The following is a 7,632-nucleotide window of genomic DNA, read 5'->3' on the forward strand; positions in this document are numbered from 1 at the left end:
AAACTCCCACTTTCCGGATAGCAGCCTCTGTAAGTTCTTCTACATTGGACTTAATACCACCACCAAGGCGCTGCTATCCGGGGAGGGTCCTCAAGAGAGCTTGCCGGATTACATCGAGTGGGTGCTGACGTCCTGTGGATCATCATGGACTATCGACATCATCGAGGAGGACGTCAGCCCCACTCCAGACCCAGAACCCAGCCAACCATCACCCCGACAAGCGGAGTTTGAGCCCGAGCCCACCGCAGATGAAGAGCCAGAGCCAAGAGCGACAGAGCCAGAGCCTGACACGTCTGACCAGGAGTGAGAGCCGGCTACGGATACCGCGACGGTGGAATGCTACGTGGAGAAAGAGAGGGCGATGGAGAGCCCTGCCCACTGCACCACTGCTGGGGGTGAGCTTAAGCAACATTCTGGGGATTTAATTGACTTTCTCTGAAGTATCCATCTGTTATGATTTACCTGTCTGCCTGGAATTCCCACCCATCCACCCTCTTCTGTCTACATCCATGTCTGTCTGGCCACCGCTGTCCCCTGACAGCCCCTCAGCCCACCACCTGTGCAGTGGGCTTGCTGCGGGGTTACCAGTTTCCACCGGTGTTATGGCTGGAGGATGCCTCAGCTCCGCCTCCAGCCTCAGAGTCCAGAACTCCGCCTCGGCCCTCTGACCCTGCGGCTCCACCACGGCTCTCAGCGCCCTCGTCTCCAGCGTACCCGTCGATCCACCAGCTCCACCGGGCTCCCTCGTCTTTCCGGCTCCGCCCTGGTCAGTCGTCACCCCTTTTTGTTTTGTATTTCGTCTCTCGTCTCGTCCGTCCAGCACGCAACCATAACAATATTAGACTCAAATGCTTTTACAGAGGGAATTTTTGGTATCTCATTGTCACTGTAATTCAGAAAAACAGTCAGAAAAAAATGTATTTTTAATAAAATGTTGTATAAAATCAAACAAATTATATATGAACAAATCCCTAAGTAAAAACCGTCAGACTATAGACAGGAATAAAAATGTAAAGTTTGGTGTGTGTGTGTAAGTGTTACTCAAGTGAGATCTCCTGAGGAACAATTCCATTCATTCTCTATTATAGGAGAGGAGGAATTGTATAAACTTGTTAAATCATCTAAACCCACAACATGTATGTTAGACCCTATTCCATCTAAGCTACTAAAGGAGGTACTTCCAGAAGTCATAGATCCTCTTCTGAATATTATTAATTCGTCACTATCATTAGGATATGTCCCCAAAACCTTCAAAATAGCTGTTATTAAGCCACTCATTAAAAAACCACAACTTGACCCCTATGAATTAATTAACTACAGACCAATTTCGAATCTCCCTTTTTTGTCAAAGATACTAGAAAAGGTAGTATCCTCACAATTATGCTCCTTCTTAGAGAAAAATGGTATCTGTGAGGATTTCCAGTCAGGTTTTAGACCATATCATAGTACTGAGACTGCTCTAATTAGAGTAACAAATGACCTGCTATTGTCAAGCGATCGTGGTTGCATCTCTCTATTAGTGCTACTGGATCTTAGTGCTGCATTTGATACTATTGACCACAACATTCTTTTAAATAGACTTGAAAATTATGTAGGCATTAGTGGTAGTGCACTGGCATGGTTCAAATCGTACTTATCTGACCGTCATCAGTTTGTGGCAATAAATGAAGAGGTATTATTTAAATCGCAAGTGCAGTATGGAGTACCTCAAGGCTCAGTGCTAGGGCCATTACTTTTTACGCTTTACATGTTACCCTTGGGAGATATCATCAGGAAACATGGTGTTAGCTTTCATTGTTACGCTGATGATACTCAGCTCTATATTTCTTCGCAGCCCGGCAAAACATATCCATTCGAAAAACTAACAGAATGCATAGCTGATATTAAAAACTGGATGGCGAATAACTTCTTACTGTTAAATTCTGAAAAAACAGAGGTATTAATTATTGGACCTAAAACCTCCACAAGTAATAACCTAAAACACAGTCTAATACTAGATGGCTGCTCTGTAAATTCGTCGTCATCAGTTAGGAACCTAGGCGTCCTATTCGATAGCAATCTCTCCTTTGAAAGCCACATTTCTAGCATCTGCAAAACCGCATTTTTCCATCTTAAAAATATATCGAAATTACGACCTATGCTATCAATGTCAAATGCTGAAACATTAATTCATGCGTTCATGACCTCAAGGATAGATTATTGTAATGCTTTATTGGGTGGTTGTTCTGCACGCTTAATAAACAAACTCCAGCTGGTCCAAAATGCAGCAGCTAGAGTTCTTACTAGAACCAGAAAGTATGACCATATTAGCCCGGTTCTGTCAGCACTGCATTGGCTCCCTATAAAACATCGTATAGATTTTAAAATCTTGCTAATTACTTATAAAGCCCTCAATGGTTTAGCTCCTCAGTACTTGAACAAGCTCCTATCGTATTATAGTCCTTCACGTCCGCTGCGTTCTCAAAATTCTGGCAATTTGATAATACCTAGAATATCAAAATCAACTGCCGGCGGCAGATCATTTTCTTATCTAGCGCCTAAACTCTGGAACAATCTACCTAACACTGTTCGGGAGGCAGACACACTCTGTCCGTTTAAATCTAGATTAAAGACACATCTCTTTAACCTGGCTTACACATAAAATCATTAACACATTTCTATAATTCAAATCCGTTAAAGGATTGTTAGGCTGCATTAATTAGGTCAACCGGAACCGAAAACACCTTCCATAACACCTGATGCACTCGTTGCATCGCTAATATTAGTCTGTTTCATTCTTATTCCGAAGTCACCATAGCCACCAGACCCAGCCTGTATCCAGATCAGATGGTCACTCCAGTCCCCCGGATCCAGTCCGTACCCAGCTTAGATCATGGATCACCACCTGGAGATGACTTCAATAGCCGTGGATGTCAACCAGATGAGCTCCAAGGCGGATCATCAATAAAGACCTCGCCAACCTTGACGGCCATCGGCGCTACACCACAGGATCCTGATGAGTTCTCTACAATCAGACATTGGTACAAACTGTTGTTTGGTCTGGCCAGAGGAGAACTGGTCCCCCGACTGAGCCTGGTTTCTCCCAAGGTTTTTTTTTTCTCCATCTCTGTCACCTGTGGAGTTTTGGTTCCTTGCCGCTGTCGCCTCTGGCTTGCTTAGTTGGGGACGCTTTCCAGCGATATCGTATACTATTTGAACTGAACTGACGATGATATCACTGCATTCATTGATGAACTGCCTTTAACTGAAAATTGATTGTTACAATAATGCGTTACTTACACACTATTGTGCTATTTAAATACTGTGCAGTTGCTTTGACACAATCTGTATTGTAAAAGGCGCTATATAAATAAAGGTGACTTGACTTGACTTGACGTGAGATGGTTCAGTGTAGGAGAAAAAAATGCATTTTAAAAACGGGCTTTAAAAACATGTATTGTAATTGAAATCTACTGACACAAATAGATGAAGTGCTATAAAAGAAACACTTAACAGTGTATTTTGGGTGTTTTCTCTCCACTAGTCTGAAAAAAAAAACACTTTATGAAACACCAAAAAGCCCAAAATCCATATTTAAACCTCTGTGTCTAACAAACAGACGCAATATAACCAGTTTGGTTAGGTGACGTTTGACATATAATCTGTTGGGGAAATCATTTATTGAAATTGTTTTTTGAAAAGCCTAGACTAGATGAGATTGATTTGTAATGTTCTTTGAAGGTGGAGAATCTCTACTCAATCTTCTGGTGGAATAGCAGCAGTTCAACACCTTCCAACAGTTCGACAGCGAATCAAAACCAGGCAGAGCCATCAGAAAGTTCAAACCAAAGTATGGCAAACATCCAGCTTATCTAGGTCATCCACTTATACTATAGCTCATTGTGTTTAGTGCTTGTTTTGTGCATACACAATCACATGTAAGAAGACCTTTGTTCTCATTATCTTAAACACCTTTTGATCATTTGATTTTGAATAGTAGTGTATGAAATCGTTCTATAATTTATTGCTGTCAACACTGTGATTTAGATTCCGAAACCTCAATATAATTTTGAAGTTAGTCAACATGGAATTGTTTTTTGGCTATTTACTTTCTTAATACACACTATGGATGTTTTGTGCACAGCTCATCAGTGTATTTTAACTATAAACTCACATTCAGGTTATTCTAGTATGAAAGGCCAACTCAATCAATTCCCAATGGATCGAGTTTTTGTGATTTTTATGTGATTTTTATCATTGTTTATTTCAGATCATCTACACATCCCACCACCGTACTACCCTGATGAAACTGCCAAAGTAGACAGGGTCAACATCATTGTGAAATGTGCTGGAAAGACCATGGAAGTGGACATGTTTCCACTGGAAAGAATCTCTGTTTTAATAGAGGAGGCATGTGAACAGGCAGAGAAGAAACCAGAGAAAATGTCTCTGGTTTATGAAGGTAAACAGAGCATTCAATCATTGTTCTTGAGGTTGACCTGATGCAAACCACGTCATTTGTAATGAATCATGAAATGGATTGACATGGAGAAGGCACAACTAACAACTTTTATGTAGTTTGACGAGTGTGTCACTGTAAAATTTTCTCCAGATTCAACTTAAAAACTTCAGTTTAGCAGCTGCATTAACATGTTAAGTTAAATAAAATAAACTTAAAAGTACAAGTCATTTTAACTAATTTTATTGTTGTGAGTTGAAATGAATTGTTTTAAGTTGATTTAACTTAAAATTTTAGGGCAGCTGCTGAACTTAATTTTTTAAGTTGAAACTGGTGAAAACTTTTTACAGTGTACAAATCATTAATTTCTAACCTTATTTTCAGGAAATCTTCTGGATGTGAACAAGACAGTGAGTCAGTATGGACTACGAGGAGGAACCGTCGTACATTTGATTCATGCCTAGGAAAATGCTTCTGTTTAAAATACTAAAGGCTGAAATACACTATATGACTTTTAAAATCGGAACAGATTTTTTAAACAATAGGCATCATACACTTACCGACTTTGTCAACAATGACAGAGGAAAACTGGCCATCATACACTACAGGACTGAGGATCACACTAGCAGACTTCAGACTAGCAGACACTAGCAGAAGTCGTTCCGATCACAACAAACTCATGCAGAAGTGTGCCTTGTTGGAGACACATAATAAATGAAAACAATATGCATTCTAAAATCGAGTCTGTGACCATCATACACTATGCAATTTTCTATGGAATCTGTCATCTCAAATCTGCAGACTCGCTCTGACTTTTAGCAAATAGCCTCAACTTCTCCAGACTGCAAATCGGTGGAAAATCGAAGCAAAAATCGTGTAGTGTATTCCATGCTTAAGTCCGTTTAAAGTCTCAAATATATTGTAAAATAAAATTAAACGCATGTTAACGCTGTTACCTCTGTTTTTATTTTAATGACATTTTAATTTTTTTAACATATGAAACATATTGTGAAAACATTGTGTAAAATAAAACTGACTTCATTCAAGAGCAACAATGACTCACATGAGTTCATTCAGTATTTTTATATTGGGACGCTTCATGGGTGAGATCAATCGATTATTATACCGAGATCTGGGACCGACTGGGAGCCAAAAAGTTTGAAAATGTAAACAAAGACATTTTAACATTACAGTATATTAGCATAAAGGTCTACCAGTGGCTTCTAAATAAGTCTGAGTGAATGAATATGGAGTGTTTTATTATTGTCATGTTTTAATTGGTTGGACCACGAAAAACAGGTGGAGTACTATAGATTGCCAAAAGTTATTACAAATAAAGGAAAAGAGTGCAAACATTTTTTTTGTCTTAGGAACAAAAGGCGCTTGTGGTTGGTCAAACTGAACCAGGATTTCCAGCATTCGTGTTTGTTCTTATTTCTGGTCGGGTAGGTGAACTATTAGACTAATATCTTAATTAATACTGCTCGTACATATCTTCACCACCTATTAACTTTAGTTTGTCAAAATATTGCGCCCTTTCCTACTTTCTAAGTCCTTCTCTATATGATTTAGCAGCTTCCACATTTTTTTTTTCTGTGGTTTAGACAGCATAAATTAGCAGAACAATGTATTCTGTAGCATGGGTCAGCGGTGACTATTTTAACCATTTATGCATTTTTCATGCTAGAAAAATGCATAACTGCTTTTTCGAGTAACAACCAAACAACGTTTACATGTATTATGTTATGATATATTCAGAGGGTGGGGAGGTGGGGGATTCTCCTGGTCTATTATGTCTCTGATTTGACTGAATTAATTTTTTTTTATAATTCCCAGTGAATAGGAGTTAAATCTTCCACCCAGGTGATACTACGACCATGCAAAATGCCAAAAATTATAATATTTTTCAAATATTGCCAAGTAATGTTTCAAACAACATTAAAATCAGAGAAGAAATCAGATTTTATTTATTTAATGTTATTTTATGTTTTTTCCCCTGATGCTTGTTATTATTTAAAAAAAAATATATACATTTAACATTTTTATATACTTTTTAAAAAACTTTTATTTACCACTTAGGCGTGTTGGCATTAACGTATATCTTCAACACTGTCTATGCTTTCAAAATTTGCTTTGCTTGAGAAAAAAATATAATATGGAAAAAAAAAAAAAATATATATATATATATATATATATATATAATTTTTTTTTGTCAAGTTAGTTAAGCATCAAACACAAAGTGATTTTCGGCAACTGATATCTGGCAGCAACAATGCTTAGTTTACCTCTGCATGAAATCAGGCGCGTGCCAGCAGAACACAGAGAACGCGTATTAATCAGTCATAGCAATACAACGGAGGCGAGAAAGCTGCGGACAATCCGTTTATCTGGAAGCTTCCGTAACTAACGTAGATTTACAAAAAAATGACCGGTTTTTGTCAAATAAATTATTTGACGTATTCCCAACTCTTTATTAAGCTTTAAGTTACATCTCAAATGACAAGGGATTAACTAAGTAAAAAGTAAGTAAAGTTGTTAAAAATGGATGAGGATTTATGTAAGTAAAGTTGTTGCTTTTTTTTTTGTTGTTGTTCTTTAACCATCTTTGGAGCTTCTGTTTTTGATGCCTGTTTTCTGTAATTATGTTGTTTACATGTTCTATAATTAAAAAAAAGTAAAGTTGTTAAAAATGAATGAGTTGGAATTTTGTTTTCTATTTTCCATTCTAGTACACGCCAATAGTGTTCGAATGTGGGTTGTAACCATAGGTTGTAACCGAGCATTTCACTGGTTAAACACACAGAACAGACACGCCCCCTTCACTGAACCCAACTAACTTGAGGGCAAGTTGTTCGTTCAGGTCGTCATGTGAGAACAAGGACAAGGAGAGAATAATGATGAACGTGTAAAGATGAGCGATAACCATTTTATTCAGCCTAATATGGTTATTTATAATTAAGTTCTTTTCAGAAGATGAATGAAAACATCTTGTTTGTTGTAATTTAGGCTATGTGAAAAACGCTTATGATTATGCTTACTCGTATTAAATGTGTATTCATGCAAAGAATAACGCGACGAATGAATGACAACTTGTAGGATTACCTGCAGAAATGATCACTGAAAGAAAGCGAGAATCAGTGAACGAATCATTTTGGTGAACTGACTCAAATGACTCGAGTTACTAAGAAGAATCA

At 38.1% G+C, this 7,632-nt stretch overlaps 1 long non-coding RNA gene across 1 annotated transcript; it reads left to right on the forward strand.

Moving 5' to 3' along the window:
* The first annotated feature begins 3,659 nt into the window (after positions 1 to 3,659).
* LOC141331016 (uncharacterized) lies at positions 3,660 to 5,479 on the forward strand. Its single transcript, XR_012355223.1, has 3 exons — positions 3,660 to 3,829; positions 4,250 to 4,441; positions 4,823 to 5,479. It is a non-coding gene; the product is annotated as an uncharacterized lncRNA (long non-coding RNA).
* The last annotated feature ends 2,153 nt before the right edge of the window (positions 5,480 to 7,632 follow it).

Source organism: Garra rufa, chromosome 3 (assembly GCF_049309525.1).
Source record: "Garra rufa chromosome 3, GarRuf1.0, whole genome shotgun sequence".
NCBI classification, from domain to species: Eukaryota; Metazoa; Chordata; class Actinopteri; order Cypriniformes; family Cyprinidae; genus Garra; species Garra rufa.